We start from the raw sequence: 23,605 nt of genomic DNA, 5'->3' as shown, positions 1-23,605 counted from the left end.
ACCCACCTGCCTCTGCCTCCTGAGTGCTGGGATTAAAGGTGTGTGTGCCCCACTTTTAAAAAAATAATTTATTATGTGCATTGGTGTGAGGGTGTCAGATGCCTTGGGACTGGAATTAAAGACAGTTGTGAGCTGCCATGTGGGTGCTGGGAATTGAACCCAGGTCCTTTGGAAGACTAGACAGTGCTCTTAACCATCAAGCCATCTCTCCAGCCCCCTCAATCTCCCTTTTCTGTGTATATCTCATTCTAAGGCTCTGGTAATATCAGTCTGTTCTCTATTTCACCGAGTTTGACATTTGAAGATTGCACATATATGTAAGATGATTTTCACATTCTTCAGGAGAGTGTGATACCTTCTATCATAGTGTAGAATAAATTCTTCCCATCATCTGGATCATTTTAGCTTAGGACATGGCATGTCCTACCAAAGACCAAAGGCAAGACTTACATAGTATCCCTTGCTGAGTAAAGAAGTTCTGTCAAGGAGTGTGATGAGCTTGGAAAGGCAGCATAGACATCAATGGAAAATCATAGTTCTACCGGGGCAGATAGAGGGATGTGACTCCTGAAGAGGCAGAAAACACTGTGCACAACCAACTTGCTCACTTTCTTCCTACTTCTTCATCTCTAAAGGAAAGCAATATCTTGACCTAGAGAAGAAATGCTGGGGCAGAAAGGCATGCTCTTAGTGGATTCTAACCCTTTGAACCGTGTTTGGATTGGTAATTAGGGGGAGACAGAGTCACTGCTGTGCTGCGGAAACCACTGTTTCATAGTTCTCCCTCTCTCCTTCCTGAGCTGTAGTTATGAGTTTCTGCATTGGTTTCTGTGGCTTACTTTTACCATAGAGTAGAAAGGAATTGTAGGCATTTATTTCGCTTTAAAAAGTATTTTTAGATGTTTGTGGGCTGTGTATCAATTACTATATAACATAGAATTAGGAAGGAATGTGCAAAAATATATTTAGCAACTGCTGATAATATTTTAAGAACATTTGATTCTGACACATGGTATATAATTTATAGAGATGCAGGTTGCATCATCAAAAGGTTATATATTGGGAAACCTACAAAAAAATCCTTCACAAAAATACTTTCTTTGAAACACAGACTAAGGAATATTCCCTCACAGAAAAAAATGTGCTATGATTGCTCAGGTTTTCTTTTCTTGGCTGTCTAGTCTCCTTTGTACTTACTACCAAGAATAGTTGGAGGCTCATGATAGACAGATGACTGAACCAGAAGAATGAATGTCAATTGGATGTTTGGCCCTTATTTTTTATTCAGAACTCTTCTTTCCCTCTGGCCACATAAGGGGGAGTAATGTCTTGCCAGAGGCTGGATGAACAGGAATATATTCACCTGTGGAAGTGGCTGTGAGCACTGTATAAACAAATAGTAAAGATTTGTCTTGGAAGTTTGTTCAGCGCAACCTTTCATGGACACACCGAGAGTAGCAAAAATAGTGAAAAGAGTAGAAAACACTAATTTTCACACAGTGTTTGAACAGTGTTGTATTCTTTCAGGATATTTTGTGTGCGTTATCTCATGTAGTTGAGTAAGTCTGCTACGAAGGAAAACTGATGATAGAACTCTTCCACTGATACGGAAATCAAGACAGAATGAAGCTAAATGAAAACCAGGTTCAGAAACTCAATTTTTTTCCTTTTCCTTGTGTAGTTTCCAGTAAAATATTTTTAAAAATCCCCTTCCCTTTTCACAAAAGGGGAAAAAGAAAAAGAAAAGAAAGGAAAACTCAGAGTGAAAAAACCCAAGTAAATCTGTTTGCTATGCTAAACACAAATTCTCAGTTTCTGAAGAACACACATACACGGGGTCAGATGGCTGGGCATGAACAGAGGGACAATGGCGAGCCTTCTAAGGACCCTGGAGATGTTCACACCTTGCCTGAGAGGTTTGGGTCTCACTGTGGCCTGTTGTCTAGCATGGGGCGCCCCTGTGAGATTACGCATGCGCAGTAGGCTCTTTCACATCATTTGTTGGCATTTCTTTTAGGAACTACAACTAGGGAAATGGGAATTGCTGAAAGTTTTTGAAATCGTGTGTGTCAAGTGATAGTTACCTATTCCTGAAATGCCCCTGGACATACCCTTAAGAATATGATTAGCATATAGTTGCCTACAAGTAAACAGTGTAAGTAACTACTGAATTCAAGATTAGAGTGACTACGCTATATGATTTTGTGTGTTCTGTATACACAATAGAAATCTGAGTATACTATGCCTTCTGACAGATCTCACAACATCTGGGAGACATTTTAATTTGCCTTCAACTAAAGCAGCAGAAAATAAAAGTAAACAACAAAGGAAAGAGTCAGGACCAGATTCCCGGTCTATTTGATGGATATTGACATGGGCGCGTCGCCTGAAGGAGCACGGTGCCTAGATAGCAAGTTTTCTGAGTGAGTCAAGCTCGGCTGTACTGTACAGTTTTGCTTGTTGAAAATAAGAAACACACACACACACACACACACACACACACGGCTCATGAGGATGAAGTTTCATGAAGAACCTCGCATAATACAAGCTGTCATTGTTTTGGATGTTCCAGACAACTTTAAGCGTGTCCGCTTGACACCTTTCTTGCCCTTGTAGGTGACAAAGAATCAGCAATTCCACTTAAACTAAAAAGAAAAGGAAAAGTGGAACGAGAGAGTGAGCTGCTTACTGTCTCGATCTCAGACACGGAGGCAGTCTCACTGGTAATGTACTGTATCCTTGCCCCAAACAATCTTTTTTTTTTTTTTTTTCTAGCTCTGTATAAATTACCTACCTGGCAAAATGAAGACTAAAGCTGCGAGCAAAAATACACTTCTGTGGGTGTAATTGTATTCGTGGCCAAATAGAGTTTGGACTTCTTCCATTCGCAGGGATGCCTGGCGGTAGTACTTACTTTAAAACCCAGAGCTGTCAACAAACAGAAGGCGCCTGGCTGAGCAGGATCAGGGAGAGAGACAGGGAAAACAGGCAGGGCCTTCAAAGGACTCAACCCAAATGATCTGGGGGGAAGAAAGTTTTCTCAGGTCTGGGCTCACTTCTTTGTGTGCTTTTCACCAGCGAAGAGGCTGAAATCGCTTACTGCCAACACTACTTCCTCCTGGGGTCATTCATTGAGAGCTTCCTGAAGTCTTTCTTTAGAATGTACTCGTTAGCAGGTCACTAATTTCCATCATCCTCCCCAACGGTAAGCCTGTAGCAGAGTTTTCTTCACCCTGCTATAACCCAGCTACCTGCCATCCTTACTAGTGTATCTACATACATTGGGAGCCTTGGCATTTTTAAAAACGCAGTTATACTATGTAAACATGTTTTTTGTTTTAATCCCAGGTGTGGGATATGGGGCTGCTTCAGATTGGTCCACAGCAGCACGCGGGCTCTGAGAGGGACTCTTTGCCATCTGCGATTAATTTAATTTTGAGGACTCCGGAGAGGGAACAAATGTCAGAGCGGGGTGGCGTGGGTGGGCGTGGGAATGGGTGATGGGGTGTGGGGCGGGCGTCTGGGGGGGCGGGCCTCTGGGGGGGGGGCGGACGTCTGGGGAGGCGGGCGTCCGGGGGAGGCGGTGCGTGTTCTGAAGAAGAAGGCGTTGGCTGGTCTCCCTGCTGCTCCTGGTTGCTGTTGATGCAGTTCATGAGAAGAAGTTGAAGATATCCTGAGAACAAGGATTGTATTAGCTCCAAGGAACCCGATGACCGTAATCAGCAGCAAGTAGTCTAAAGAAACCTATGCCCCCTCTCCCCACTAATCTTTCTTTCCTACCTGCTGTTGGGGTGTTGGAAGGGATTGGGGTTGAGAAAGGAGGCAGATGCATTAAAAAAAAAAAAAAAACTAATCAAAATAGATTAAAAATACACGCCAACAAGTGAAGTCGGTAAACATACTGATGGATGGTTTTCTTTTGTCCTAAGACCATAAAAAGTTCAGGTAGCTTCTACATCAGAACATGCCATTCATGATAGCCTGTGGCTGTGGTCACTAATACTTAGCCCAGGACCTAAGGCCAACAACTGAAAAGTGGGACCTGGTAAAAGTAAAAATGCCCTGCCCAGCAAGGAGAAACAGTGAAGTGAGGAGGGAGCTCACAGAATAAGAGAGATTGCCTCCTCATTGTACAACTGACAGAGGATTAATATCTAGGTGTATGAAGAACTCAAAAAATGGGGTCAAGAAAACAAATGACTCAATTAAAAAAGTGGGCTGTGGATATGAACAGAGAGTTGTCAAAAGAGGAAAGAAAATCATCTAACAAGCTATCTGAAAAGAGTTCACCATCCTTAGCTATTATAGAAATGCAAATTAACATTACTTTGAAATTTCATCCTACCACAGTCAGAATGACGCAGATGAAGAAAACAGTTGATGGGATTGCAAACTGGTGCAGACTCTCTGGACATCACTGTGAAGAAGTCTCAAAAAGCTAAAAACAAACAAACAAAAAACCCTACCATATGACCCACCTATACCATTACTTGTCATCTGCCCAAAGGTCTCAACACCCTACTCTGATGTATATGAGCCACAAAATGAAAATAACGGCAAGATATTTTGAAAGGTGTAATAGTGACATATCCTGGGGATAACTAACAGCCATACAATTGTACTTAAGGTCCATTGAATAAGAAAGAATTTATACCTGGTTACATTAACCTAGCCCACTACTTGTGGCTGTTTAAGCCATAGACCCTAAAGGAGAACACATTACTGCAATTTTCCTAAACCAGTGAGGTTAATCACTGGAGTCTAAATGTTTTCCTTACATCCGCAGGTGTAAGGAAACTTTCTTCTTGCAGCAGGTAGGTACCATCACCGGAAGACCAACTAGGCAAAATGCGGAGAACAGCTGTCTGTGGAGTTACCAGCCCCAACTAATACCGCTACAACATAAACCCTAAAGCCGCGGCCAAGGGAGCATTGAGGAAGAGGAGATGAAAGGGTTATAAAAGCCAGAGGACTAGGAAGTCTAGTGCAAGATTTTGTATTTTATACGTGATAAGGAAGGTGCACCCATGAAATCTCAACAGTACGGCTGCCTTAAAAAGACCTGAAAAAAATGACAATACCAGTTGACACACCGGTGTGCATGACAGAAATCTCATAAGGCCCTACTAAATGGGGAGCTATAGGGAACAAATGGCTGCTGAGAGAGGGAAAATCAATCTTCTCTAGGGATGAGCCCCTGGATAGGTTAAACTTAGGGTGAGCCCTTGATAGGTTAAGTGGTTAGACTTAAACGCATATATATGCAAGTTACATAAAAGGGACCAAGCAAGTTGAATTCATAAATTTATTTGTATATACATAGTGACAATAATAATTAAAGAACAAGAGGACATGAATCAAGGAGGGACTGGGACGTATAGGAGGAAGGAGGGTAGAAATAATGTAAATACAGAAGTCACATATCAATTTCTGAAAACATTAAACATCTCACAAATATAGAAAATATAAAGTATTAATAAAAAGGTCTTATTCTAATACAATCCTCAAAGCAAATTCATCATTTCCTGATAAATGATGACTTTCTTGGTCAATTTACATAACAGTTCTGTTCATATGTGAAGATCATAGTTACTTAATTCACTCTCAAATTAGGCTTTTGTAAATATAGGCTACTAATAGGGTATACTTTAGATATCAGGCTGGTAGATCATTGTGTAGGTTTAGGTCAACTAATTTTAATCTACTGGGGTATATTTATAAATGGAAATGCAATTAGTTTTAATCCTTATGTAAGTGTCTTGTTTGCTAATGTGAAAACTTAGGCATATGTCTAATTAACAAACACTAATTTTTCTTCTTAATGCTCAGCAACTGACCAGATGAATAGATGCCTGACTTCAGGATTGCTGAAGGAAATACAGAAGACCCAAGGCAATAGAGTTTTTGTACTGAAGAAATCAGAAACCAGGGCTGTATACTTGATCCATATTGTTGGGTGTTGGAAGTCATCAATCTTAGACTTGTCCTAGAGAGCCAGGCAGCATTGTCTAACTGACCTTCTATCTGCACGCCTTTCAGCTGTCTGTCACATGCCAATATTGGCTCTGCAGACCTAACATTCAAGCTGAGGGCAGAAACCCTTGATTCTTCTTCTTCCCATCAAACTTAATTCCATATGCCTGTCAGCCTCCACATAAGACCCAGGGCCTACACCTCCTGCTGTGTGACCAGTGGGTGATGAAGGCTTGCTCACTGGTGTCAAACAGGTGATGCTTTGAATTCCACAAGGTTCATGTCAGAGTTTTCCAGAGAAACAGAGCAGTAGGTTAAGGAGCTATTTTCCTGTGTCTTTTCCTGGGTTTTAATCAAACACCTCCACAGAGACAGGTCACTCACTGCGGGTAGGCTCCTTTCCTTCCTGTGAAGTCACAGCAGTTGTCCATTTTCAAACTAGATTCTGTTTTGGTAACTCAGTAGCTAGCTGTAAAGATACCAAATAATATGATGTTTGAGAGAGGCTGTGGTCCTGCCTTGTGTGGTTAGAGCCTACCTGTCATTTACCAGGTTGTTAGCATCAGACAAATGACCTGTTCCTTTGCACCTTGGTCTGAACGATGCCAGATGCAGCTGTTACTGAGAAGATTAAATCAGCTTCTGTTCGGGTGAAGCCTCACATGACTGTTGATCCATCACTCAAGAGAGTGATTGTGGCCTCTCTTTAGGCTAAATATCTGTCACTCCCCCTTTTTAAATAGGGACATGCCAAGGGGGTCACTGTGTTCCACATCTGTGTATTTCTGGGTATGTAATGTAACAGCTCTAGTGTGTACTGTCTTGCTACTTTTCCTTTCCCTCCAGAAAACTAAGAGTTTCTAGCCTATTTTAAAAATTATTAAGACTCACAGTGCACGCCAATTACTGCACATCTTGGCAAGGTTCCTTTTTTCTTTTAAGAAAATAGTCCTATATTAAGAGAAAAGCCAAATTTTCCTTTTTGCCTCTAGTTTGCTACAATGGCTTCACCTTAGAGCATCTTCATATTCAAACTGATGGACTCCAGGAAGAAGAGTTACTTCAGTGCAGCTAGGGTGTCTGCTCAATGGCCTAGCAGGTAATTCTGCATAAAACTATGTGTTGACTACTTGTCCTAGGTTGCTGTGATAAAACGCCAGGCCTGAAGGCAGCTTGGGGAGAAAGGCTTCATTTCATCTTACAGCTTGCCATCCATTACTGAGGCAAGTCAGGGCAGATCCCAAGCAGCATCTTAGAGGTGGGTGCTAGGATTATAGGCAGGTCCCATCACATCCCGCTTTTAACCCTGTCCTGGGGATCTGGCTTCATGCTTGTTCAGCAAGCATTTCTCCAACTGAGCCGTCTCCCAAACTCCCGTTTATTCATCTTTTATTATTTCTTCACCGAGGCTTGTTTCTCAGGCTGTAAAACCCACAGGTTTTTTTTTTTTTTTTTTTTTTTTGTGTGTGTGTGTGTGTGTGTTTAACTTGATGAGAACTGATAACTATGCTCATGTGAGTGAGCACTGCCACAGTCATGGTACCAAGCTGACACTTACCTTCCTCTTCTTCCTAGTCAATCTACTGATGGTTCCATAATTAATGCACCTGCATGGTTTTATCCACTTGGTTCTAATTGCAGGTACTCCCATTTCTTACTCTTATTTCTTTGCACTCAAATTGTGCAGTGGCTGCCCTCCCCCCGGCAGCCCCCTTACCCCACTCCCACCCCCATCTTCTATATGAGCCCATGGGTTCTTACAGGTGTTTCCTTAGCTTTTTATAACTGCCGGTGATCTATTTGTTTTTGTTAAACTATACTGAAGGCTCAAGGAAAGTACAAAAGAAGAAGAGTGGTATTAAAGAGATTCTGGGTTCTGACAGAAACAACAAAAGCAATTACAAAAACACAACTTCCCAGAGCCTTCAATAACGAGGAGACTGATCACAATCCAGAGACTCAATGAAAATGCAAGCTGTCCATGTTGTAGTGTGGCAGGCACAGGGCTGAAGCGAGGGTGGGACTTACAATGAGAGCTAGAACATGAGGAATACTCAGCAAACATTTAACCTTGTAGGGGAAGAAGTCTGAGCCACAAGAGAAGTTTTGTGGGTGTGTCTCACACGCAGGGCAAAGCATCACTCCTTAGTGGCGTTTCAGATTAAGAGAAGTTAAGACCAGTCACAGGTTTATAAAAATATCTATCTGGTATTTGTCCTGGTTGCTGTCACACTTTTCCTAAAGTATTTGGGTTCTCTTGATTAGTAAGACTGTCTTTTGTTGCCAATGAGAGTATAGGTAGCCAGCACAATGACCAAGACATAATTAGTGCTTTAAAGCTTTTTAGCTCCAACCGGAGATCGATTAGTGGTTGGAGCTAACAGTTTCCATCTCACTACTAAATGTTGTTACAACTATATTACATGGAATACAAGCAAAGAGTATCCAGCAAGACTGCTCACACACGGACTTAAGCCAATGGAAAGCCTTTGCTACCCAGCCAGTGACTACACAGGGAGTTTGGGATCCTAGCTTAGCACTGGGTCTTTCTTAGGCTATGCTTTTGAGCATGAAAAACACGTTCTGGAGTGACATACTTTAGTTAAGAAGAACAGTTAGCCAGAAACAAAACAGAAGCTAAAAAGCAAGGTTAGTATATTCAGACGTTCCCAAAACTATAGACTTTGATGAATTAGGGTATTTTGGTAGGTGGCATGCCCCATGAAAGTCTTCACTTACCAGGAAAGTGGGACAGAGGTGCGGACATCTTATTGGGATTCTAAGTGAGAGAAGTATGGGAGAATGGGGAAATAGAAGGATCCACAGGGTCCTAGAAACCTACAGGAAGAACACTATGATGGGTGGATCTGGGCCCGAGGTTCCGCTCAAGCTCTGGCACCAACCAAGGACAATCTCCAGCTTTAATTTACTGAAGAGAACAGAGATGGGACACACTGCGTTAAGTATACATTGCTTTTTGTGTAGAAATGTATATGTACAGATATTTAAACATGTACTCACAGATATGTGTACATTTGTGTGCTACAACCACCCAAATAAAATTGTACAAAATAAGTTTTCTCACTAAAGTTGGGAATGAAATAATAATGATATTCATTTTCACCACTCACATTTACCATTGATAGCATTAGCTTGAGCAATTAGATAAGATAAAATAAACAATGTAAAATTATAAGGCTAGGAACAGAAAAAGCAAACTGACTAAGTACCTAGAACATTCTTAGCTAGGGAGAGAGCGCAGTAAGTAAAATACTTGCCCTTCTAGCATAAGGACCTGAGTGAGATTTCCATAGCTCATTAAAAAAGCCTGGGGTGGTTACATGCAGGTGGGGATGGGGACTAGGAATCAGGAGACAGGAGGAAGCATGGGGTTTGCTGGCCAGCCAGCTTAGCTTACTTGGTGAGTTCGATTTCAGATCAGCAAAAGATAGTTATCCACCTTCCTGTGTCCCTGCCTACAGGGGAAAAAAAAAAAAAAAAAAAAAAAAAAAAAAAAAAGAAAGAAAAGAAAAGAAAAAAGAAAATGAAAGAACAGAAAAGTACCCGAGGAATGACACCCAAGGTTGTTCTTTGGTTCTCCACATGCATGCATGCACACACATCCTCATAAACAGAGATGCACATACACAGAAACATACACATCTTCATACACAGAAACACACACACACACACACACACACACACACACACAGAAACATACGCATCTTTATATGCAGGAATACACACACATACAGAATCATACACAGGAACACACACACACACACACACACACACACACACACACACACACACACAAACTGAAAAATTCCAAAGGAATCTATTGAAAAGTGATTAGAAATCTCAGAAGTATCAGAATATGAAATTAATACACATAAACACATCGCTTAACTAAATTGAAGTGGAAATGAAAACTAGATCCTGTTTACAGTTGTGGTAGAAAGATAAATGTTTACAAATTATTTGAATGTTTTTGTAGCTTATAAGAGTCCAGTGAGTTAGGAAATCTGTTGAGATTTGTCATATGGCACAAAGGTAATTAGATCTTGTGAATATGATACATTTTTCTTTGCAGTAGATACTTGTTTTCAAGTTCCCACATGCACGAGCACACCCCTCACCCACAGCCCCCTACATGCACACTCTGCCACCCACCCACCCACATGCATACATATACCCATACCCACACCCCCACGCACCCACATGCACACGCACACACATCCATACCCACACACATGCATGCACATACACACACGCATGCACATACACACACACTCACACCCACATCCCCACACCTCCACACACCCATTCCACACACACTCAAAGACATGCACACCTTGATAACCCCCACTCACACATGCACACACACCCACACACATGCACCCCCCACAACCCCCCACTCACCCACACGTACACACACATACCCACACACATATGCACCCCCCCCACACATGTACATCCCCACACCCCCACACTCACCCACACACACATGCACACACACCCATACTCACACATACATGCACACACTCACATGCCTGGCAATGGCAGCAGTGATTGTTTCAGTCCAGGCTGGGGCCACACGCAGGCAGGCAGCCTTCACTGGGAGCTGCCCATGGAGAGAGCACAGAATGCTGAGCTGCTGCATGTACCCTTCTGCTCTGTTTGCATGGACTGCGGCAAAGGATGTTCTAAGAAGGCGGGGATACCCAGACTCTTAAGTGTAGTCACCTTTGCACTGCTGTTCAGAGCCAAAGTCGTTCAGCTGTAGTGTGCATGTCCTTGTGCACACACACATGCAGACACAGTAGTACCCATGCACACACACACACACACACACACACACACACATGCATGCACACATATACAAATAACAGGGAAGCTTGAGAATTCAGTGTATACTACATGGTATGTAACCCACGTGCGGAGAGGAGGTAAAGCTCAGAACCCTGCCCCTCTCAGCACAGCCTTGGCAATCCCATATGCACAGCAGTCTGGCTCCTGGCTTATTGCTATACAGCAGCGACTTCCACAGCCAGGAGCACTTTCTGGGTATGTCCTTATGCCTGAGCATCTGTACTGCGAACTCTAGAACCCTACATGAGAAGAGACGCCTCCCCACATCAGGCACATAGATGCCACCTCACTCCTGTCCCTGCACCATTCTCTTTCTACTTGTTCTTAATGAGATGGTAATATTAGAATATAATATTCTTGGGGAATTTACTACAAATGATCACATCAGAACAACCAGATTAATTTTAAAGGGGTATTAACTATTAAATTATACCATAGCTGTAGTAAAAGTCTTTCCAAATCTGCTGTGCTTCAGAAGAATGCACAGGACTTTCTAAAGATATTTCTTTTTTCTTTTTTTCTTTTTTGCACGCTCCATCCTCAGACATGCAGAAGCCAGTACAATAGCAGCATTTTTGGTACTTCTATCTTCTGGCTTCTCTATGAGCAATAATTACAGTTATTACACATCTCCAACTACATGGAAAGCAGGTATGTTATGGTAGAAATGGAGAGTTGAGAAAAGAACCTTATAGGAAGGGATTCATAGATGCTGCACTGTGTCACAGTATTTCCGAGGACATGTTAGGCCTTTGGAGCTGCAGTTTCTAAGCATCACTAATAAGTATTTTCATAGCAAATATACTCCTTACTCCTTTTGTTGTTTTCCCAAGCACAAATGAAGAAGTGGTATATGATTTTGATATCTTAGGGGGACAATAGAGTTGCTCGGGGTATTGAAGTGGACTGTTCAAATATCCAAAGGACGCAGAGCCATTGTAGCTGTAGCTCAAGATGCCAATATATCTCTCATCTGTGCTCCTGATGGCCTAAGAATGCTGCATTCAATTAACAGCCACAGGAACGTTATGACAAGAAACACACACAGACACACAGACACACATACATACATACACACACACACACACACACTCACTCACTCACTCACTCACGCTTTTCTGTTGAATGTCCTATATATTTTTCCAGAAGTGACTCAAAAGAATGGCAATGCAAGTCTGTGACTGTCACAATCACTAGTAAGAGGAAGGAAGAACTGGAAATACTGCCATTCAAGGAGACAGTGGAAAAAAAAAATCAAGTGACTTTCTAAAAGCAAGGGGAAGATCTAAGAAAAGAAAACACAGATGAGAAAGATCATAGAACAAACAACCTCTGAAGAGTTGGCAGTGTTTCCAAAAGCCTCTTCAGCTACCCCAGTGGTGGAGATTGTACAAATTTTAATAACAAGTAGACCTGCTTTGCCAAACTCAGCTCATCCTGACCAACTCAATGGTGTGGTAAGCATTGTAAAATGGTTAATTTCTATGTGTCTACTTGTACCACAATCCATAACTCTTGAGCGGTTGAGGCAATTAACACATTTTATTTTGATCTAGAAAAACATTCACTTTGGGTTTTATGTCAGAAAGACATGAGAGCATGGTTTGAAAAATGAAGGCAGGTTTGTGCAGAATAGTAAGTGTTCAATGACTAAAATATATCCAGCCCTAGAATAAATTGTATTAAGAAGTATTCTTTAAATAACTGAAGAAATAATATGAGATTCAAAATAAATCTACGAATGCATTGAAGATCAGTGGCACATGCCTTTAAAGTCAACCCTCAGGAGGCAGAGGCAGGAGGATCTCTGTGAGTTCAAAGCCAGGCTGGTCTACAGAATGAGTCCATGACAGCCAAGGCTGCACAGAGAAACACTGTCCTGAAAACTCCCCCAACATGTATCGATGCAATTTCATTTTAAAATATAGGAATACATCTCACAACTCCCCTGAAAGATGGAGTTGGTGCTTTATGAAGTTATTGGGCTGCCTCCTCCCCAGGCCTGCGGCTCCCCTGTTCCTTGACTTTCCCACAGGAAGATGCCTGCTAAGGAGCTTAGGACTCATGTGTTAGCAGAGTTGTCCCTCATCCTCTCTCTTTTCTGTCATTATCTTAATCATTCATTAATTCAGTTTACCCTGAGGACTATTGTAACTGATGAACAGAACTAAAAGGCCGGGGAGTCAATCTGGGGAAAGGATGCCCACAAAGAGAAAGGTCATAGAACAACAACTTGTGAAAACACTCCTCTGCGGCTCCGAAATTATACGAAGAAGTTTTCTTGTAGCTCCATAGACACACCATTAGTAATTTTAATAATGCTTAGCACTTTAAAAACTTTGTATTTTAAGACAACTGGATTCCAGACTCCATGCTCACATGCACTGAGAAGGAAAGATTTTTATCTTTCATCAAAGACTAAAGTGGTCCATGGTACAACATAGAGAAACAGAATGTGGACTCCAGGTGGTGACCTGTCTTGAATATCAGAAGGCCCTTCCTAACTAAAAACATTTCTGTTTCTTCGCTGGATTGCTGCACTGGGGTGGGAGGGTAGCATAATTCTCAGAGTGAATGGCTATTATACAATATCCATGTATTTTTTAAAAACATGAACAGTTGGGTATGGTGACTAACTCCTGTGAACCCCAATATTCAGAAGATTGAGCCACACAGATTGCTTTGGGTCTCAGGCCAGCCTGAGTTCATAGTGATCTTTATACCAGCTTGGGGGACTACTAAATTAGAGTTTGTCTCAAAAAGCCAACAAACAAAAAGATAAGATATGGGGTTGGTAATAAGCAATTGGAATTATACATACGTGTAAAACTTAACATAAAAAAATTGGTTGATGAATGCATGATGTCAGTTTTCAGAATGCTAGTGATGGTTTCTAGTACTTTATTTGCTCTGTTACACATTATTTTTATTTTTGGAGAAATAGGACCTCACATCATAAATATAATGTAATATACCTTTGTGATTTTTCTGATTATATTAAAAGTAGAATCAATGCTAATTGAAAAAAGATTGAAAGCAATTCAGGTGTTAATGCAAAAAAATCCTATGAGAGCAGAGTAATATTAAAAACATTATGGCTAATCATAAGTTCAACATGGGGAAAAGCCATGTGAGTGCAAGGTGTGTAATCTCAGGCTTCACCCGCGGAAGCCTGACATTATCCACACTTAGACTACACTTGTGTTAAGGCCTAAATGTCTCAACCTAAGTGGGAAACTGACATATGAAAGTTCCAAAAAGCACTAAGAGAAGGTGTGAACTCTGCAAAGTATGTTGTAAGAAAACATTCCAAAGATGTGGGGATGTTTGATCTATAACCCCAAAGACCGCCTGGTCTATGGCAGCAGTGTCTTGGATATTTGGAAGGCTGTCTTATTGGGAAAATTGGCCCTTCACCATCTTGAACATTTGCTATTGGCTTGGGGCTTACTGTAGAAAGCAGAAATTCATTGCACTATCAGTTAGTACTAGTAACTGGAACCACTCAACAAAGAACATTCTTAACGCCCTAACACTGACATAGCCCACCAGCTCCAGGTAAAGTGGGAATTTGGCAAGTGTTGAAGGAAACATCCCTTTCAGAATGACTGTTGTGGATTTTGTGCTGTCCTGGCAAATTATTAATTAAGGTGTGTGATTGCTCATTGACTTATTTTTAATTTGGATTTTTTGGCACTTACAGCAGAATCCAAATTGCTACAAAAATGCCTTTGGTGATTTAGAAAAAAACTACTTCCTTATTATTTTATGTGTATGGGTGTTTTGCCTTCATGTATGTCTGTGTAGCAAGGGTGGTGGACATCCTGGGACTGGAGTTGTAGATGGTGGGTGCTGCAAACTGAACTGGGCTCCTCCGGTGGAGCTGCCTATGCTTTGAACTACTGAGATATCCCTCCAGACCTTGCTGTTTTCATTTTTTGCACAGTACAACTACTGATGGGCACTTTGGTATGAAACAACGATGTCATCTGTGCCACGTTTCAGTCGAGTGACACCTGCCGATTAAGTAGCCTGTGTGACCATGCCAGTGTGCTTGTCATTCGTCCATTACTTTTATGAGACATATTTGATTGTTTTCATTTAATCAAGATGAAAAAAAAAGTGTCTGTTCCTTAGCCTTCTTTAAACAATAGGGTAAAGAGAAAACAAGAAAGTTTTTGAAGATTTTGTGTGACGTTACTGAGGAAGAGAAGTAGTTTGTTCTCACGGACCGTGATTTCTCCAGCTACAGCCAGAGGAGCTGATTTTCAGAATAATTGAGAAGCAACAGAAGGCAGGACAGCAAACAGTCTTAGGGTTGAGGTCAAAACTTCCCCTGAGGCCTGCAGTCTTCATCCTTTGGCAGGATCCTAATCCCTCAACAGTTGTGTTTTAACCAGCGGCCGTTGGCAGGTTTGTCCTTCTTTCTACACGTTTGTTTTCTATGGGAATGGCCCCTGGGTGAAGCATCCGTACGCTCCATGCATATGACTGCTGCTGACATAAATGGAGTGTAGCGTATAAACCAGCCTTCGCCGCGGAGGATTTATACTGTTTGTCACTCGCTAGACTTCTTGTTTACATTCTCAGTGGGCACAATGGGAGATAGTTTTTTCCCCCCATCAGTTTGACTACATTCCTCTAAATTGTAGTCAGTCCCTTGTGAATTCGGCTCTAGGCCTGAGGTTACAGCTTTCACTTTACATTAGCAAGTCACCATTTCAAATGTTTATATATTCAGGTTATTGGCTGTCTAAGGAAAAAATAGTGTGTTGTACACACACTTTTGTTATATATATATATATAAAACCTGCTTTATTTTATTTATTTGTTTTATTTAGAGACACTCAGTCCAGACAACACTGCCTCCCTCCCCTTGCAAGACTAGGAAAAGGACATTAAAAAAATCATTCTAAAGGTGAAATAATATGGCCTGTTTAATAAATCTCAAAGTTTTAATAAAGATTTAAAAGGGACTTAATCAAAAAACACTTTACCAGTAACATAATCTGAAACGGGAAATTATGAAGACCTGCATTGGGACAACCAGCCCCCAATTCCTACTGTACACACTATATACTGAAGAGATTTAAAGTGTGCAAATATATTTGTGTTTCTTCGTTATGACACCAGCATCATATGACGTTTACAATTCCATAAGTGTAGCAACACAAGTCGCCCCAGGGTTGTAAGAGAGCTTTGCTGCTGAATACGACTCTCCTGCTCTGGTGGGGCCCCTCTTCTGCCGACCCCTGGAATTGTTTGCAGCCTTTCACTGGACTCATGCCCAGCTTGGTGTATCCGTTCCCTTCTGCTCCACATCTGAATGACAAGAACCATGGGGTGAAGGCCTAAGCGAGATCCCACAAACCTTGACGTTCTTTTAATAAAGCAGACGACAACTATTTCTTAAAGACTCCAAGAGCTAGGAGCAACACCTCTGCCCACTTGTAAACCTAGGCTTACGGAAGCAGGCAAACTTCTGCTCCTTTTATCTGTGCCTGGCCCAAGTGCACATGTTTCCTTCGGAATGTGCATCAGGGCGGCTTGCAGTTGAGCCCCTGCCTTCGGAAACCATCTTTCTTGTCCAGAAAAGTACTTTCACAAACTGGCTCAGTGCTACTACATGTCTCCTTGAATTACCATTTCATTGTTTAAGAACAGGTCCCTTCTAAGCATGGGGGAGGGGGGGAAGTTCTTTATTCTTTTGCTAAATTGGTCAGCCAAAGAACAGCTTTTGGTGAATAAAAGATATTCTCATTTTAGCTCGCGAAGGGGAAGTTCTCTTCCCTCCAGTCCAATGCAAAATGTTGTTATTCCTTAAAAAATGTTCTAAGTGCTCAAAGTGCTGGAAACTGTTCAGAACCACCACAGAACCCAGTTCCTCCCCACACTCAAAAATGTTTACATTCTAAAAATGACAAGAGAGGGAAGGTAGCTAGATCCGGAGCAGATGGGCACATATGCCCTCTCTCCTTACCAAATGCAGCCCCATGGATGGCTCAACAGTTCATGTAGATTTCTCTTCACTAAGTTTTATAAGTGAGTCTGCTGAGCCCAGCCAAATGACTTGAAATGTGAAGATGTAATGCCTCTTTGCTGTGCCCTGCTGTTCAGACGTTCTCAGCTTTGACAATTTATCTTGCTGGAAAATGTCTTGAGAATGTCAGTCACTTCAGCTTCCTTGCTTGCCATTTGCATGTTGCACACCTGCTGGTATCCTCGGTTGTGCGCTATTGTTATTTTCTATGGGGATGGAGTGGGGTGGGTGAAAGATTACATTTGCAGAGTTGGAGTTTAGTCAGTGTGCAAATTGGAAAAGTTTCTGTGAGTCCAGCTGTTCTTATCAATCTCGGGATCACTGAGTATCGGGTGAAATAGATGGGAAACAAACAAACAAAAAAAGTCCTTGTCCCACACAAGGGCCCAAATGTGTATATCGTCACATAAACTCATCAGGAAGTCCCAACCAATGATACCATCCGAGGTAGAGCTGTTCAAGTAACCTTTAACCCCAAGTAACTGAAAGTATACCTTAACACTGGTTGCACTGAGAACAAGGTGGTGATGGGGAGATGAAAGAAAGTCATAAGTGGTGTCTTATATTCCTCTTCACTGCTTGTTTTTCACCGAACACACACTATTTTGTTTCAGCGGGCAAGTAATCCCTTGTTTCATTAAAAATAAGTAATTTAAGATAGCAGCCCAATAATTGTGTGTAGCGCTGGGTCCACGGTAAATAGAGGTGGTAAACTGCTTATGCTAAAACCAGGTGAACTAATAAAGGACTGGGCATTTGACAGGATGAAACCAGAGTGGGATGTTTCTGACTTGCAAGTGCAGTAGCTGGATAAGTTATATTTTCCCCGTCCTCGGCTGCACCCTAGGAAGCCATTGCCTCACACTTTTAGCAATGTGTGTGAGGTGAAATGGAAGAGAAAACATTATTTCTCATCTCAGGTGTTCTTCCTGCCTCCAAAATCTTCTAATTTTAGAAAATTTTAAGCATATACTTGTCACCTAGCTTCAACAGTTATTTTTACTAATCTGCTTTATTTATTATTTCCCTATAAAATTTTGTTTTGCATGAGAATCTTAAAGCAGGCATCATATTTTTAAAAAAAATATATTCTATTAATTTATTCATATTACATCTCAATTGTTACCCCATCCCTTGTATCCTCCCATTCCTCCCTCCCTCCCATTTTCCCCTTACTCCCCTCTCCTATGATTGTGACTGAGGGGGACCTCTTCCCCCTCTATATGCTCATAGGGTATCAAGTCTCTTCTTGGTAGCCTGCTATCCTTCCTCTGAGTGCCACCAGGTCTCCCCCTCCAGGGGACATGGTCAAATATGGGACACCAGAGTTTGTGTGATAGTCATACCCCACTCTCCACTCAATTGTGGAGAATGTCCTGTCCATTGGCTATATCAGGGTAGGGGGTCATATTTTACAATATTTAAGTAGACAGTTTTATCATCCAAGGACTATCACAATACTGTTATCACATGTCAATTATTAACAGCTTCTTAGACTTACTTATGAAGTAATATGTGCTCAGTTTTCTGTAGCTAGCTAAAGGAAAATATTTCAGTCTCTGGTGGAATGAATGAGAATGACCCCATAGGCTCATATATTTGATGCTTGGTCCCCAGGTAGTAGATCTGTTTAGGAAGGATTAGGAGATACGGTCTTGTTGGAGTGGGTGTGTCACTGAGGGTAGGCTTTGAGGTTCAAGTGCCCATGCCAGGCTCAATCTCTCCCTCCCTCCCTCCCATCTCTCTCTGTCTCTCTCTCCCTCTGTCCCTCCCTCTCTGCCTCCTGCTTTGGATGTGGATGTAAGCTCTTACTGCCACCCCAGTGCCATGCCTGCCACCAGCTGCCATGCTTCCTGCCATGATGATGGTGGGCTCACCCTCTGAAGCTGTAAGCCAGCCCCTAATTAAATGCTTCATTTTTATAAGAGTGTCTAGTCATGGTGTTTTATCACACCAATAGAATAGCAATTAAGACACGGTTCATACAATATTCTTCCTTGTTACATTTCTTGAAACATCTTTTAACCTATGACAATTCCTTCTCATTTATATTGTTGAAATTAGGTTAGTTAAAAAAAATTTTTTTTGAATGAATTCAGATGCTCTTTGTATGGGAGAAGCAGGGATATCCCTAGAAGGTGGACCATCGAAATGTATGTGAGAACAAGACTGTCCGCCTCCGTGTCACTGCTACCTTCTTAATTTGTGATCATTAATCAGTTGACTTTAGCATAAATTTTAAGCTTTACTGGCACTCTGACCACATTTTAGTTTGTTTAAATCTGTATTTTTACATTGTGTACAAGTCCATTATAGCTTGCATGTGACCTCAGCGGATCACTGAGGCACTCTGTGCCTCAATGGCTTTCATGACACTGTCCCCAGGACCATCTGAATATGTTAAAGAGCTCCTGACCCCAAAGTCATTTTTTTTCAGTGTCGTAAATTCCTTGGTGGTAAGGGTATAATATGATGTAAACATACAAGAATAATTTTTCCGGAATAAGAGATTTTTAAAAATCCCAAATTAGTTATATATAGTTTCAAAGAATGAGTGGATTTAAGTACCAATGTAATATGGTCCTAATGCTTTGATATTCCTTCTGCCACAATGTAAGAGTTATGTCCTGAAAGCCTAAGGCCAGATTTTTCATTGGTTTGTTCACATATTTAAGCTTATAAAAGACCAAAGTGACTATGAAGCATGTATCTGGAAAAGAGAAAAATTAGGTCTAAAAAAAAAAAAAAAAAAGGAGTGTGTTATGTGGGTTTTCTGAGAGAAGACAGCAAAACATACAACTTTGAGCAAAGGACAAAATCCAAGTGCAGAGAAACTTATATCCATATATGTATATAATACACACATGCACATGTACATATGTCATAAGGGTGCAGACCCGAACTGTAAAATACATCCTAGCTGTATACTCGCTAGTCCTGGAGAATATGTGACTAGGAAGGCCTTGGTAACTGATGCTTGGATGGGGCATGGCGGGGATATGAGTGGAAGCATCTGAACTGCCTTTCATCAATAAAAACAATTCCTCCCAAAAATAGCGACCTGTGACCTGACTCAGAGTATTCACGCAGTACTTTAGCTGGACGAAAATTATAAGAATTGTCTCTGAAGTGACTACCTGATCTGAGGATGTTCTTTCATGGGGCTCTGAAAGAGGAAAACAAAATCCAAGTACTAAGAACATTAGTGTCGGGGCTGGAGAGATGGCTCAGTGGTTAAGAGCATTGTCTCCTCTTTGAAAGGACCCGGGTTCAATTCCCAGCACCCACATGGCAGCTCACACCTGTCTGTAACTCCAGTACCAAGGGACCTGACACATTCATACTAGTGCACATTTAAAAAACCAAAAAACAAAAAACAAAAAACTAGCCAGCAAAAGAACATTAGTGTCGTCCCTGGTCATTTTTACTTGTAGAAATCTCTCCACAACCACCTAAATACCACACAAACGCTTGCTTTGGGATGCTTCCTTGGTTCTGCGTCCAGCGTTTGGAGGGAACCCTCATCTCATCCTCTCTTCTCACAGAATGGTCAACAGGCTCCAATATCAGAACACAGTTTTCAGCTCCAGGGCACCATTCACGCTGGTCCAGTCACAGATCAAATAGATGCTTAGCCTCCTGAGTTTAAGATCATGGAACGCTGACCTAAACTAGGCTAGTCAGACTACGTGAACTTCACATCTCAAAGGGGGATGCAGGGTGCGCTATGCTGTGAGGGCCCTCTAATAATGCCAATTCTTGCTCATGAGAGCTCGAAGTTGTTTGTACCGCTTTTTTTTTTTTTTTTAACATTTGATACTTCTTTATATTGATTGTTTATACAGTTTCATCAAGGTCCAACATACAAACTGACAACAAAATAGAATATATAATGCATTTGATCCAAGATAAAACTGGAAAAAAGAAGAAACACTTTATTTTAGTAAATCAGTCCAGAGTGTCTGAAAAGCACATTATCAATTGGTTAGGGCAATAAGATCCTCCACCACATTGCCCATGTGCTCCTTCAAGCTCCTCTCTGCAGCTGCTCTAGAGATCTTCATCTCTGTCATTATCCACTCCAGATTTTTCCCTCTTGATGGTGGCCTTCGCCAGTTCCTTCTTCCGCTCCTGTTTGGCCTTGTCTTCCCTGGACCTTCTGTTTCCAATGACTGACATAGCTGTCTCCAGATTCAAACTCTGGATCTCCTTCTCCTCCGCATAGTCAGCAGCACCACTGTCATGCTTCCGTGGCTTCTCAGGAGGCCGCTCTGGGCCGCTGGTCTCGGTCTCTAACTCCAGCTCCACATCTCCCTCGGTCGCCATTTTGACCTCACCGCCTGTACTGCTTTTTCTATTATCTAATTGTTCAGATTCTTAAAGAGTCTTAAAGAGTGCCTTATAAACTCTATCTTCAGATCAATTACTTCTTTTGTGAGCCTGCATGATGGGGATGTTATCTCCACCCAGCTGGCAAGTGCTGGGGGCACAGACATGGACGTCGTGGATTTGAACTCTGCGCCATGTACTTGTGCAGTGAGCGCTGTAGCACTGAGCCATCTCCCCCAGATGCAGGAAATTATCTCCTGTGCTTAAGGTTGTTGGCTCCATCTTCCCTGATCTCAGCTGAAGAGCTCTAATTCATATCCACACATCCATCACTTTTATGGTTCTTTTAGAAATTTCCAGAGTCTTTGAACATGACTTTTGAATGGTGCCAAAATGGAGTTCCAAAGTTTAAAACCAATAAAAAGTTAAAAGACACCTGTAATATCCTAATCTAAACAGGAATGTACCATGTATCATATATGTAGTGCAGTACTTCATCTAAATATAAATAAGTATGTGTGTTTCCCATGTGAAGATGTTAGTTTCATATGGTTCATTTTATTAGGCATGAAAAAAATAATTTTCTTTGTATTTTTTACTTTCTGTTTCCTCAGGGGTAATGAACATGGATACACGAAAATGATACTAAGAAATAGAAGTTAGGCAGGAAAAACACCTTAGTAAAGTAATAACAATACTTGAAGAAATAAATGGATAAAGAGGCAGCATGACATACTATATGGGAAAGAGATGCGCGGATTTCAGAATCTACAAGGCTTACAAGGCCGTTCTCTGCCAACACACTAGTTTTGTCCATGACGTAGTCATTTTCTCTGAAAGGAGTTTAAAAAACTGCATATGGAGTTGGGCATATGAGTTCACGGGTCAAGTACCTGCTGCGTTGGTGGCAAGCTTGAGGACTGGAGAGTTCGGATCCCCAGCACCCAAGTAAATGTCTGGTACCTGCGACAGTCTGCCTGTCATTCAGTCTGTCTTTCTATCATTCCTGTAGGGGATGTCTGGAACAAACTGGATGGCTAACTAGCCAAGCCTTATGAGTGGGTTTAGGGTTTAATTGAGAGACCCTAAGTCAATGGATAGAGCGTGATTAAGACTCCTTATGGCAGCCTCAGGCCTCCAAGATCCCTTGCATTTTCACATACATGTGCCTACACACATGTAAGTGCTTAACCATTGAGCAGTCTCTCCAGCTCCTTGCTCTTATAGTGTTTGTTTAAGGGTTAATGACCATACATTCTGTGTGTTCCCACTGTGTTTCCTTACAGATTTAAAAAATACTACTGTTGAGAGGCCCATGGAAACTCTATATGAAGTTAATGGTATCTTCAGCAATAAGGAATTGCCTCCTATATTTTAGGGGGTAAGGCTATAGCAATAAGCTGTGCTGTTTTTGGAGTCTCTTGGATAACATTGACTAATAACTCAAAATAAGATTTCTTATGTGTGGTGTTAGGATTTTTTAAAATTAGATGGTAGTAGGCCCTTAGAGAGAACATTGTCAGCTCAGATAAACTATTTAGACTATATATGTATCTTTATAAGCAGAATTATGTGTGTTATAGAAACTAACCTGAAAGAGTCCTCCCTAAGTACTATATTTCATGGTACCAGATGCTCCACACAAGCTTCCAAAGGAGGGAAGCAACAGCAGTCCTATCCAGCTAGGACTGCTATGAGCCACACCAATGACCAACATGGCACAATACCCTTACGGGTGCAGTAATGTCATTCATATCTTGGTAGTATCCAACAGCTCTCTAACTGGACTTAATACCTGCTCAACAAGAAAGAAACCGTGCCAGGTATGAGAAACCAAGCCAACTACGCAGCACTAGTAAGGTTATGCTTAATGGAGGAGAGCCTACAGCCCTCAGTTCACTGAACCAGCAGAATTCCTAACTACATCCTAAAGACCTGTTCTTACACCCGCAGATGAATGAACGTAGTTCTCACCCCTCATCAAGAAACTTCTCCTTGCAATAGACAGAGACCATCACACACAACCACCCCCCCCCAAAACAACCCACAACTAATTACAATGCAGAATGGCAGAAGCCAGTCTCAGCAGGTGTATCTACAAAACAGCTCCCATACCTAAGGCTCAGGAATCACTGCAGAGGGAGAGTTGGGGGATTGTAAGAACCAAAGGGTCAGGGAGTTTGCTCGGAGATTGTGTCCCTAGTGACGTCAGAAGCTATAGCTGTGAGGTCTCACTGACATGACTTTCTCAATGTGACCTGAACAGGAACAACAGTAGACATGTGAAGGTGGACAGGAAAAGCCCATGGAGCCTTAACCCCACACTAAGAGCTACAGGCAACTAAGGAGTGCTGAGCCTGGAAGAAATAGTCTTCCCCAGGGAAGAACAGT

At 41.7% G+C, this 23,605-nt stretch overlaps 1 pseudogene; it reads right to left on the bottom strand.

Annotated features, from left to right (window-relative positions):
- Positions 1-20,862: 20,862 nt before the first annotated feature.
- On the bottom strand, positions 20,863-21,217 carry LOC127212160 (huntingtin-interacting protein K-like; annotated as a pseudogene).
- Between the last annotated feature and the right edge of the window lie 2,388 nt (positions 21,218-23,605).

Source organism: Acomys russatus, chromosome 30 (genome assembly GCF_903995435.1).
Source record: "Acomys russatus chromosome 30, mAcoRus1.1, whole genome shotgun sequence".
In the NCBI taxonomy this organism is placed as follows: Eukaryota; Metazoa; Chordata; class Mammalia; order Rodentia; family Muridae; genus Acomys; species Acomys russatus.
This window is presented reverse-complemented; position numbering and strand designations above follow the sequence as displayed.